General features: G+C 41.7%; 1 protein-coding gene across 1 annotated transcript in view; it reads left to right on the forward strand.

Annotated features, from left to right (window-relative positions):
• The window catches only part of GLS (glutaminase), a 61,429-nt gene that overhangs the window by 40,930 nt on the left and 7,122 nt on the right, over positions 1-13,377 (forward strand). The window lies entirely within an intron of this gene.

Consider the following 13,377-nt stretch of genomic DNA (forward strand, 5'->3'; position numbering starts at 1 on the left):
TTTTTATTGTATTTTTTTTTCTCTCAATGGAGAACAGTTTTGTTCAAACACGTTTTTTAGATTGAAGTTGAGATAGTTGAGCGCTCTGTTCTAAAAAAGATTCTGGAAAAGTAGGTGGAATAAGTAGATTTAATTAAACCAGTCATTGAAAACTTTCCTAAGATTTTGTAAACATTTTCTACAATAATCTAATTATTTTTTGCTTTGAACTGTTGTCTTAGAAAGTTGAAAGCAAAAATCAAAGTAGCAAAACTTTGTCACCGTGACTTTTTTAATAAAGAAGTCCTGGTGCAGTAGAATTTTAACATCACTGTGTATTTGTCTGGTTTTGAAGAGACAGATTCAGTCACGTGGGAATTGTATGGTTAATGGTGGCAGTGCCAGCGTAGTAACTGCTGATCCTGGGCATTATGAAGGGAAAAATACAGCTTGTAATAAATCGTATGTAGCAAGGGAGGTGGTCCAAACCCCACATTGTTTTGGTAGAGATGGTGGGGCCTGCCTATACTGAGGATGGTCAGAATTGTTAATTTAGCTTTTCTGTAGACTGGTTTATAAGCTGAAGTTATGTGTTCTGTGGTGGTAAAATTATACTTAGAAACATCGCATAACAAAAGAGTATATTCTCTAAAAGTCCTAAAGATGATGGAAGGAAAAAGAGTGGTAGGTACAAACAAAGAGCCACGGGTGATTTACCGCAGAATTATTTTGGCTCTCATGTTTTGGTTTTCAGCATATATTTGTGTCAGAGACCAATGGGTGGGTAGATGAATAAAAAGGCAATGGATTCAGAGGAGGGTGGGTGGGAGGGGAAGATGGATTATGTTGGTTTTTTATTGCTCATGTATCTCTTGGTCTTGATACATACATGTCATTGATGCACAGTAATTTGTAAACAAGAATTAATTATGAGCATAATTTATGAATGATGTTTTAGTATCCTAAACATTGTTTGTAGGTTTGTACTGTTTTTTTCTTTTTTCTCATCTGAAAAAATATTTCTGTAGGTTTTTTTTAAGGTTCAGAATCAGTTATTGCAGGGAGACAAGAATAAACTTGTTTCAGCAGAGTTCTTATTAGAAAAACTCAAATATACACCTAATAATTTGCCTTCGGTGCAGAGTCTCATTGAGGATTTGAGCTCACATGTTTCTGTAGTGGTTGGAGGGTTGGCAAGAGGCTTTTAACTGGATAGAAATCTTGACCAAAGCTGCTTTTTTTTTCTTTTTTTTTTTTTTTTAAATCATGCTGGCATCTTGTCTGTTCCACATTTGTCTAGTCTGGAAAGCTCATGACTAACTAATATATGTAAAGACATGGTTGAGTCATGCACAGCCCCATTTTCTTTCAGGCATTCGTGTCCTAGTATGTTGAATAATTTAAATAGTGTAAATTATTAAACTACCTCCCTTGAATCAAGCGTGGTTTCTGATCAGCCATTTGCTTCTTCTAGAGAGTATTATGTGCAAAATAAAAATGCCCTCTTTTCTTTTGGTTTGCTTGTAAGTGGGAGTTAATTTTATTGCTGGCATCTAATCTTGCTTTATGCAGACTTTTGGGATCACTTGGACATTGAACATTTAAATGTTTTTTGCAAGACTTGAGTGGCACCACTCTGCACATGGTTCAGCTGCTCCTGAAAATGCCACGTGTGTTTCTCCTGTGCGTAGCAGGGGTATGTAATGGTCACATCTTGAGGCTGCAGCTTAGCTGAATAAAGCCTAGAATTGAGTTGAGTAGCAGAAATGTGGTGGGGGCCAGTTTGTTGTGTATTTTCTTTGTTATTTTGGTTTTTTGCCAGTTTCATTTGAACAGGACTTAATTGAGGCAATAAAGCTGGCACGGGTGCTTGACTGAGGGCAAGGCAGGTGGATGTTTGGAGAATAATAGACACTTTGATACCTCAGCGCTAAGGCTGATGAGGAAATGGGGTTGAAGGAAGGACAGGGGGAAAAGGAAGTAATTCTAGAATGTCTTCCTATCCTCAAAAATGTTCCAGCCAACCATACTTTGATGTATTTTATGTGCTAAGCGGGCAGGTGAGGCAGTGGTATCTGCTGTAAGGTGCTGCTTCCTGTTCTAGCTGCTGCTCTGCTCTGATTCTGACTCAGCTGGCACACAGCTGGGCCTTCCATGTGGTTTTACAGAACTCACCTGCACGCTGTGAGTTGGAAATTGATCTTCATATTGAATCTTTCCTTAAATCAAGTCAGATTTACTTAGCTGGGTGCAGTCATTGTAGCCGATCTGTAAGAGGTGCAGGGGCACTAGTGACTGTAAGCAACCCCAGAAGGAAAAAACGAGGTCACAGAAGCTGGGAGGGATCTCTGGAGATCTTACAGTCCAGCCTCCTGCTCAAAGGACCATCTGTCCAATGTCACTCGGATTGTGTTGCTCAAGGGCTTTGCCAGTCAAGTGTTGAAAACCTCCACTGATGAGGTTTTGTCATGTGGCTGGGTAAGTTATTCCAGTGCTTTAATGCTTTGATTAAAGAATTTTTTCCTAACCTACAATTGGAATTTTCCCTTTCTGTAGCTTGTGATGGTGACTTCTGTGTTTTCAGTGAACATGATTGATGATCTTACCATCATCTGTAATCTGTTGGCTTTTAGGGAGTCCTAGAAGTGGCATAGATAAAAATGGCTTTTGGTTAGCAGTAATGTGTATTTTCACTCCTTGCTGTATTTTTCCTACTGGATTCTAAGTATTTTTTCATTATGTCATTGAAAATGAAGTGATTTAGGGATTTGAAAAGGCCATATTCCCTTTATTTTTCTATTGAAGCCCAACAGGCTAAATACAAACGTGGAAGTGTGTTATTTGCTGAGGGATGGCATGTTACTGTTAGGACCCCTTGTGATCAGAGCACTTGTCAAAACAATGAACTGAGAACACAAGTGGAGTGATAGGAAGAGATAATGTTACTCGTTTCCTGTTGATGTCATTCACTAGCCCAGCTTTTTCCTTGAGGCAGGCAACTTTATTGTTTGTTCAGGAATTACTCATGCAATAATCGGGGGTTTTTTGGACTCATAGACCTGCTTTTGGTTATATGTGTAGCTTTTACTTTCTGAATGGAAAGTACATTTCACACTTCTTTTAAAGGACCTCTCTCTTAAAATTCTCCAGCGTGTAATTATTGCAAGTCAAATAATTAAAATGTAATCTTGATCTGAGAAGAAACTGTTCCGAATAAACATGCTTTAAAAAATCTCCACACGTGCTATTGTAGAGCAGGACTAAGAATCATGGTTGAGAACATAGAGAAGCAGGCTAAAACAGCTGAGTGTGTTTTATCCCATGTACCAATATATTTAAGCTAATAAATATTTCCAAAACAAGGAAAACAGGTATGGAATACATAGCCTAAAAATAAGAAGGTTTATAGAAACTTGATCCTAGCATTTAGAAAGAACCTTCACAGCAAGAGTAGAGTGCAAGTGTCAGGTAAGATTTCCCCATTCTGCTTTCGACCTCCAGGGTGGAGTCAGTCTGTTGGTAGTGCAGGTGCTCTACCTCCTTTTAGAGCAAAGTCCTTTCTTTTGGCTATAATGCCAATTCCAACTTCTGTATTTTAAGTATAAACTGTCGCCCACAAACTGTGAAGTGCCCACAGTCTGGGAAGCGGGAGCATTGCCCCATTCTACTGTTGTGTGGGTAGCAGTGGTGTCAATAGGTCCTTGAAAAGGCAGACATCCTTTTGTCCTGTCTGCTTAACACAGCTCTTGTCACTAAAGCACCCATCAGCATTCCACTTGATTCATGTGACTGTCGTTGATCCCAGTCCTTTGGTCCCAAATCTTGCACTGTTAGTGGTGTCTGTATCCATTACTTCAAAGGCTCTTGTTTTTTCTTCCTGCATCCAGGATCAATGGCTTAGCATTCCCCTTTTTAAGGTTTTTCTGTATATTCCCTATGCTCTTTGTTGCAGAACTGTTAGCAGGGGTTTAGTCTTTGAAAAGGCTGAAAGGGAGCTACCGAAGCAGGTATAACATTTCTGTGATGGTTTATTGCAAGAATTATTTTACCATTTTTGAACTTCCAGCCATCATTATTTGCTGTTTCATTGTAAATTGTTTCATTGCTGATGAGAAATGCTGAAAAAGTTTAAAAGTGGAGTAAGTTAAACTCTTTGAGAGGGTCATTTTCTTACAAAACTTGGATGCTTTGGACATGGCAGCATCACTGAAGTATTTCCATCCAAGCTGCTGATGGCAAATGCATGCCACCTAGAAAGGAAAATTTGCCTGGCCTTAATCTAAAAGGATGGAAGTTTTCATGCTTTAAATCTTTCACTTGATCTAATAAACTTCTTGTTGAAGGGATTAATTGACCTACCTTTCCTTTGTCATACTGTTCATGGCCACCAGTGCAGCAGTAACACCTTTGATCATCCAGGACAAGGAGGCAGGCCAGGTTTTTCTGTGACTCTCTTGTTAATTCACAGTTCTGTAGAACTGCCTGATTCACTGTTATTCACTACTGCTATTCTAATTTGGTTTTCTTTATTAGGCATTCAAGAACTTTTCTTGCTGGCACAATTTATGAGTTTATGGAGGTCCATGAAAGGTCTTGTAAAAAAAAAAAGTGGAATCAGCCAACTTTAGCTCTTAAGTTTAGTGAAGGATGATTAAATTCTCACTTGATATTTTGGAGGTCTTTTCAGTGATGTGCTTAATTTTGTTGTTTCCAAAAGCAAAAAGTGTTAAGCAAAGGATAAGACATAACAATAAATTGTAAGTGAGTAGCTCTTGAGATCAGCTCCTCTTCTGCTAGGCTCATGTGTTTGTCCAGGCACACACGTGAAGGGACAGGGAAGCTCTCCAGTCACAACATTATCATCTGAGCACTGGTGGAGCTTCAGCATTAGGGTACTGTAAGGCTTTCTGTGTTGAAAAATTTAGGATGTTCTGTTGTTCAGGGGTATCTGTGACAGCAATATTGTCTGGGTCCACCTAGTACCTGTTCTTGATGATTCATACCAGACTTTTTTTCCTGGAAGTTTATTCCAACTAAAGAAGCATCTGTTCTGAGATCCTGTAATCTAATAGTGATGGAGTCAATGGCTCCAAATCATGAGCTCTGTTTCCTGTGGGGTTTTCTACTGTGTACCTCATGAACCCAGTTCATCGTTAGTATTGGTTTTATCTGCTGGAAAGGGGAAATACAAAACCCAGTCTGTTTCCCACAGCATTTCCTGCTGTCCTGCTCCTGATGATGGCACTGGAAAGGAGAAACGGCCCCATCCACACACCCTGGACTTTGTTATGATACTATGTAATGTTTTCTAGTAAAATTGAGTTGGTGTTCTCTGATTCCTGCGGGAGAGGCTTGTGTGCAAGGATCCATTCGCACTTTGCTTTGTGACCCCCTCTCCACCTCTGGAGATCAGGTTCTGGGTTAGTGAATGGTTGTTTCTTCTGCCTCCATCAGGGGAGGCAGAGGTGGGAGTGGGCAGTTCAGGAACGTGGCTGGCCAAAGCAGCTTGTCTCACCCTGTGGGGTTTGCACATCTCAGGAGTGGAATAGATGGGCATGGTCTTTCTGAAGGAATCTCAGTTGCAGAAGGTAAGTAGATGTTTCACTTACTCTAGTAAACATTTTGTTTAATGACTTAATTCTTAATTTATCATAATTAAATAGTCTTATCTGTAATTTAAACAGCATCAGTTTACTAATACTTTAGAATTAATCAATAGTCAGAACTGTAAATAACAGGGCATTACAAATTCCCAGTGCGTGTTGCCATGAAACAAAGTTTCTGCTTTCCTTGTTTGCTATCATCAAGGGCTGTACTGTATTTCAGGCACTTGAGTAAAACCAAACCTAGCACGAAGCAGATTATACCTGTGGAATCATAAACTATATTGGATTCTAATCTAGTTATTTCAAATTTCATTTACAAGATTCTAAATTTGATTTAGCATTAAAAGATAGAATAATTAAATGTAATAATCTCTGAGCATGCATTGGCTGAATTAATTGTAGAACTGAGCTCAGTCCTGTCTGTGACTCTAACTTTATTCTGTATGAGTCAAAGAATATTTTTGGATACTTGAAGAACTTGTACCTCCTGCCTGATAGTGTTTAGAGTGAATTCACAGGTAGAGGGATGTTGTTTTGAGGAATACAGGTGTTACAGACTCCTTCCAGAAATTTGTGTCCACTTGATGGCCATCTTATGAGCAAGAGCTTGGTGCTGGAAGAGATGAATTCTGTCTTTAATGGCCTCAAGTGTGATTGGAGGAAGAGTTCCTTCTCCTCACAGTTACTGCTTTCTGTGTCCTTAAGCTTTTTAAATTTTATGCAGACTAGTACAGTAACAGAGAAGAAAAAAAGGGACAAACTGTTACGGTATTGTGCTCATTTTTAGTAAATACCATTTTTAGATGCTTTTGAATACCTCCATTAATTTAAAGTATTTTGACAAAAAAAAAGGGCTTCAGGCAGAAATGGATGAAGAAATGCAGTTTACTGTAACATGTGGTATCAATACTGTAATTATTTGTAATTTTGGGTGGCATAATGCAGTACTTACCTCGAAAAGGCTTGAATCTGAGGGAAATATGAATGCTGGAAATCCATTTGATGCCAGTGGATGGAAGAAGGGAACAAATCACCTCTGCTCAGCTGCGCTTCTCCTTTAGCAGCCTTAGCCCATCTGATTGCCAATAAAACAGACTGACAATTGTTCTTCAGTTGGATTAAGGGTCCTGGAGTCAAGAGAAACCTTTGGTGTGTATATTTGGTTTAATTATTTCATTTTGGATTTTAAACAGACACTTTTAGGACCATTGAAATTTTTTTTTTGTCAGTGTCTACCAGCTAGTTCAGAAGGAGAAAATGACTCACTTTATTCTGAAAGACTGGATTTGGGTTTGAAACAAAGTGAGTAGCTGAATTGCAGGAAGATATTTAATACCTACTGGGATTTTGCCCAGCTTTAAATAAAAGTAATAACTAGCTGGTGTGCTGGCTTGCCTGAGGGTTTTTGCAGCTCTAGCAACACAGTTGGTTCAGAGCTGCTTTGTGTTTGGATACATGAAAATACAGCCTCTTGTGTGGCTGCAGTCTAGACATCACTCATGGGAGAAGCAGCTTTCAGTATTTCAGTACATGCATGGGTTGTGCTTGAGCAGGGCTTCTGGAAACTGGAGTGAGGAATAAGTAAGCGTTCTGTTAGTCTGCTAGTTTGATATCAACAGCACAAACTGTATGGATAATTGCTGTGCAAAGGGCATTTCAAGTTAATTCCACCAGAGACTCCAGAAATAAACTGCGGTAGCAGCTTTGAAAGTCACTTGTGGCAGCCTTGAGTCCAAAAATAAACGCTGCACCCACGGCTCGTAAAACTGAAGGAGCTGGGTATCATCCTCTGTCTCCAGCTGTGAAGAGGGAGGACCTTGCACCATCTAGAGGAAAAGAAAGTATAGTCAAAGGGTTAGAAAAAGAACCAGGAAAATGCCTGACAAAATCTCGTTTCCTGTGTTGGTTTTAAAACATGGCAGAGTAGACACTGGCAGATTCTAGAGTTATTTTTGCATTTTTACATGAGGAAACAAGGATCATTAGTGCAGAAAATAGCCTAAAGAGGTGGTGGAAGTCATCAAGAAGAAAGGAAGGTTTTATGGAACAACTAGCCTCACCTGTATTTTCAAATATATCAATATTTTAATGTGTGTATGTATATGCATTAATTTATTCACACATCTTCAAATTATTTATAGTCTAGTGGGAACAAAGACTCTCCCAAGGAATTCTAAGTTTATAACTTCTTAAGACCCTTGTCTTGAAGTCAGGGCAGGAGGCTCTGTCAGAAGCAGTCAATGTTGGGTTGCTGTAGAGCTACATGGAGTCATTTGATCACTTACTGAAATTTTGTGTGTTTCAGGAAGTTATTTAGAGAAGTTACCTCTTCTTGTGGAACTGAGTTTTCTGAAGAATAAAATAATGTTGAGGCTTAATCCAGAGGCTGCTTTGAGTGCCTTCAAGGACTGTCCATCCCTAAAAATATTCATGGACAGAACCTCACTAGCAAGAGAACCTCCAGAGCCAGTCCTCACCTGGGTGGGCATCCAAACTAGTCTGGGATTCGCTTAGTGAATAAAACCTGGCACTCAGGTCTGGGAGTTGTGTCCTGGCAGGCGGCTGGCACTGGCGTGCCGCAGACAGGTCACGTCCTGGCTGAGACATGGAGGTGATGCTTGGCTAGGCTTGGAGGCCTTAGAGGTTGGTTGGGTGTTTGCCTCTAGTTCAGTCTTCTTTTTGACTTTTTAAAGTATGTGCTTTACTTACCCTTAGGCCATAAGTTCTGCTTTATTTCATGGGAAACAAAGCAGAAGCTCAATTGCAAAAACAGGCTTTTGAGTGAGATTTCTTTCCTTACGAAGTACAACTTACCTTCAGAGGTATTTAAAAGAAAAACCATGGTTGTCTCTTTTAGACCTGAATGTTTTTCCCAACAATAGCCTTGTATGTGGACACTGGAGAGGAGATTCCAGGTTATTGAAAATTAAATGTAAATGCAAAACTGGCATATTGGAAAATAAGTGATCCTGTCTAGTGTGTGCCACTCTCAGATCCATCCCTGGTTTATTTTTGTCCTTTTAAGGGACTACTTGCATTCTTAGTTTCAGAGTTGAAATGCCAAAATTCGTTTGGTGCAGGTTTGAGGGGGTTTTTTTCTGTTTGTTTTTACTTTATTTTGAAACCTTACATGCCGGGGAAAAGCTGTCTAAAGGCTGTGCTTCAGCATAGCTGAGTTACAAGTTCAGTGTGTAAAAACTGGATGACTAAATGGTTTGCTTTGTGCTCTAGGTTTACTTTTCATGGTGTCTGTAGGTTAGCACTGCTGTTTCGGAGTTTATATTGGCATCTTGGGTTTCAGGAATTGTTTTCCATTGACATAATAAGCATCCAAAAATCCACAGTTCTTCCGAAGAGCAGGAGGAGGGATTGCTTCTTGCTGCATACCCTGGTGACCCTCATCAGGGGACCAGCTGTAGGAAAAGCAGCTGAACAGGGCTACTGGGAAAGGGAATTCCTGTTGATTTTGGAGCTTTTATTACTTTGTGGAATTGCTCGTGACTCATGTAAACTCTGCTCCCGCCTTCCCTGTCAGTCCCTGGCCGTTTGCAGAGGCCATGGGAAGGGGCAGAGTCCTGCTATGGAGTGTTAATCCCCGTTCCCAAGAGGGGTGCTCACCTTGGGCAGATTAACAATCTATTTTCTGCGTTTCCGAGCTAATGCCGCGCTGAGCCGGATCAGCTGTGCCGTGTGCGGGAACAATGGCTGGAGGGCCGCGCGTGTGTGCGGGGCTCTGCGTGTGCCCTGCCGGGCCGGGCGGGTGGCCTCCACGGAGCCTCCCGGCTGGATGCACTGCTTGGGAATGCCACCTGACAGATTTTCCGTGTGAACAGGGAGCTGTGGAGCCGTGCTGTGTCACCCTCGGGGCGGGCACAGGTGCCCCAGGGAGGCAGCCGGGGTGTCACAGGTGCACATTAGCCGTGCTCAGCGCCCGTGGGGTTAGTGGCCTGGAGAAGCGCCCTGGGGACACTTCCTGAGGAGCTGGGCTGATTTCCCTGGTGAAGAGCAGCAGGAGTGCATTCCGATTGCTGTGCAGCTTTCCTGGGGCTGGGAGCCTTGTCGGGAGCCTGGGGGCTCACAACCCAGAGCCCGGCTTACCTGGGACCCATTCTGAGCTCCCAGTGCATCAGGCCCTGGGGTTGGTGTGACACTCACCTGCCATCAGGGAAGTCGGGTGCTGAAATTTAAAACCCAATTTATCTCTACACCTCTGTGGCTTGCAGGGGAATGTTCAACACTTTGCTCTTGAAGCCAGTTGGCCAGAGGGGCAGGGTTCCCTGAAAGGAAACGTTGTGTCCCATTTTAAGCGCAATAAATGGGATGTGAGAGAAGAGCGTGGTGGACGTGTTCTCTCAGCTAGCTCTGCTCTCTCTGTTTAACTCCTCTTGTGTTTGAAAGTCTCCTGTCAGCACGCTTGGTCTGGTCCACAGTCAAGTTCAGATACAGCAAAGTTCCTGAGAAACAGTATCCATTCAGACCTTTTTTTCTGAATGTTTTGAACATCTCTTCAGAAGGCTAACCTGTGGCATTATCCCTAAATATCATGGAAAGAGTGCTGGAAAGTTTAGGGGAGTCGTTTATTTATTCTTGTTTGGCTTGCCTTGAGCTGCACTATTATAAACTATAGGGCTTGACTGTATTGCTCAGCCACCTGGAGAAACATGAAGTTGGAAGTCATGCTTTTTTTTCAGAATGTTAATTCTGTAATGTTTTCAAAGAAATTCAAGAGGGCGGAGCGTTCTCAGGAAGCAGGACACAGTAGGAAATTAAAATCCAGATTCACTGACTGTTTTAGCTAAGAGCTTCTCATGGAATTAATCCGGCTTTGAGGTAAATTAATTTTTTTCCGAAGGATTTGCTTTCTGTCCCTGCACAGCTGTTTGGCTTTTCTCTCCTGACCCAAGTGCAGCGCAGGGCAGAGGCTCTCCCTGCCGTGCTGGAGGCATTGCAGCCATAGCAGAGCAGGACAGAGCCCTGTGGTGACAGGGACACGTGGGCAGGGACAGAGCACAGTGCTGGCGTGCTCAGCTGCTTGGCCTTGGCTCCTGCTCGAGGTTTGGCTGTTGTGCATTGAAGAACAGGCGGTGGGCAGAAGGTGTCAGGCCTCTCTCCCTTCACCACGAGACTGTAGCAGTTCATTTCCCTCTCTGGGCCTCGGTTTCCCATCTTAGTGCCACTAACAATGTCAGCGTGCTGTCTCTGAAGTGTTTGGAGGGGTTTTCTGTGGATGTCAGTAGAGCCAAGGCAGTGGTAGACACCCTTTTCTTTGGTTTAAAAAAATCTTCTATACTGGACTCTGCTAAGAGAGAAGTGATTCTGTCTCAGTCTTGTGTAGGCATTTGCTATTAGCCATTGTGAGATTATTTAAATAAGTCAGGATTTGGGTGCCAGCTCAGGTAGGGAAAGACTGTTTTGTTACAAATGCTCCACCAAGGCAATTCCCAACATTCCAGCCAAGCCTTTCAGATCAGTTAGGTGTTGTTGAAATGTCACTTGCAGTAACTTCAGCATATTAGTACTGAAGTGAAACTTTTTTTTTAATAAAGTTTTTCCAGTTGGCACACTGAGACATTGAAAACCAACCCTGCAGCTCTCCTGTCATGCCCAAGTCCTTTGTGCTTGCAGAGGAGGGGGCACAGCTGTGCCAGTTGCTGTGTGCTGGGCCACACGTGCTCCCCACTGCAGTTCCTCTGTTCCTGCACATCCACTCATGTCACCACTGCTGCTTGAAGGAGACTTCTTTGAAACTTTCAGCATAACCAGGCTCAGAAGTTCAAAATAACTGTGCTAGGAAAGCTTTGGACTAGGAGTCACTTTGACACTGAGTTTCATTTTGCAGCTGGCAGTGCTGTAGCTCACTCAGTTTGTCCATTTGGGGTTTTGGAAGGGTGTTTTTTCTCTTTCATTTTTTGCCTTTTTGTTTATCTCAAATATCTGCTGCAGTGCTGTGACTTCCTGCTGCTCCGAACTCTGGCTGTTTCCTTCCTTTAACTTGACCTCAGTGCAGTTCTTGAGCAAAAATAGTCTTGATTTTCTTTCTTGAGCTGCTCACATCCTGACCCATGGACTCACAGAACCATTAATTGGAGCGGTACCTCTGGAGGTGTTGGTCATTTGGCCACCTCCGATGTGATGCAGGACCTGGATCCTTCATAGCTTTGTCCAGCTGAGTCCAAGACCTCTAACACCTCCTAACCTGACAGTGAAACTGTGTTTCTGATCTCTACCACTTTGTGGCATGAGTATTTCTGAGGAACCTTTCCGTGCTGGTTTCACTGCCTGGATAACGAGGATTATACCCAGTGCTCAAGAAGGAGTGCTGTACAGAGAGGGTCTCACTGTAGCTGTGTGGGCAGTGCTCTGTATTCTTGGCACAGTGAGAAGAGAGCTGCCAAGTTTCTCTGCTCCAGTGCATGCAGGTTCTCTCTCTTGTTTGACAAAAGGTGCTACAGTTTGTGCTCTGGGTTTGATCCTGCCATGCAGCTGTGTGGCAGTGTGTGATCCATCCAGCTCGTGTAAAGCAAAGGGACTCCATCCTTTCTCCTTTTATTACGTTTTCATAGTTAGGAAAGGGCAATTCAGTGCTGTTGGGTTGAAGGTGAACTTTGTGTTTCTAAACATTAGGGGAGCTTGTGTTCACCAGTGCAGTTACTGAAACACCAACACTGAATGTTCATGAACTACTTGGTGAGAAACTCACTAACAGTGTCTCTAAACACTTAAATTAGTTGCTTTGTGCCCTACTTAATTTGAATGGATAGAGCTCATCTGTCATGATCACTATTTTTTTTCTCCCTTATGTTTAAAAAAATCCCCAAATCGTATGTTTCCTGCTGCCACTTTAGAGTTTCTTCTGCCTTTTGCCTTTTTTTTTTTTTTTTTTTTTTTTTTTTTTTTTTTTTTTTTTTTTTGCAATGAACCTGTTATTTCAAGCTAGTACACTGTGAGTTTTGGGTAGAGAATTTCTGCTTGACTTTGTGGCAGCCTAAGTGAGATTCTGCACAGATACAAAGCTTATGGCAGCAAGTGCTGTTCACATAGTAAGTTTTTCTCACTGTAAATGACAACCTCTTACATAATAATTTAGTATATATGCTGCCTAGTTTAGTATTCTCTTGAAAATTAAGGAAGACCCATAAGATACTTGTGGAAACGGTATATTCTTACTTTGAGTTCAGGATGTATTTTGTGTTTGCAAATTTCTAAATTCTTTTGAATTCAATTTTTACATGAACTCAGTAAAACTTCTGTTGTTTATGGCTGCCTTCTGAGCAGTTTTATTTCATACCTTATAAAGTTTGTTAATTTTTTGGCCTGTTCTATGCTGCTGTTACAGTAGGGTGCACTTATGGGGTCAAGGTATGTTTTGTTGGCAGCAAATCCAGTCTAATTCTCCCATAAAATCATTGAAGTCTCTCTAGAAGCAGGAGGAAGTTGTTCAAAAAGGATTTTTCAGCTGTGATGGCCACGCTTGGCTTATTTTAGCTTGAGTTCATCTTTGACCACCTTTGGATAATTACTCTGCTAGTAGTTATCCTGCTGAATTTGTTGGGTTTCTCCTGCTTTTTTGTATCCCGTTGCTTTTAGTGTTGGACAGAGAACAAATTTCCTTGAGGTAAACAAGCAGAGATCTTTTTGTCTGGACTTGTATTTGTTTTTGTTTTGATCTGTCAAGAAATTCAGTTTTAAAGTAAAGTAACCTTTGATTTTACTTGATTTATCTTAAGGAAGGAGCTGCTTTGACCTCTCCCAGATTGCTGAGAGACGTGACCTAAGGTGATTGTGTTACAAA

Source organism: Chamaea fasciata, unplaced genomic scaffold, assembly GCF_029207755.1.
Source record: "Chamaea fasciata isolate MVZ Bird 193981 ecotype frontalis unplaced genomic scaffold, bChaFas1.0.hap1 SCAF_8, whole genome shotgun sequence".
Lineage (NCBI taxonomy): Eukaryota > Metazoa > Chordata > Aves > Passeriformes > Sylviidae > Chamaea > Chamaea fasciata.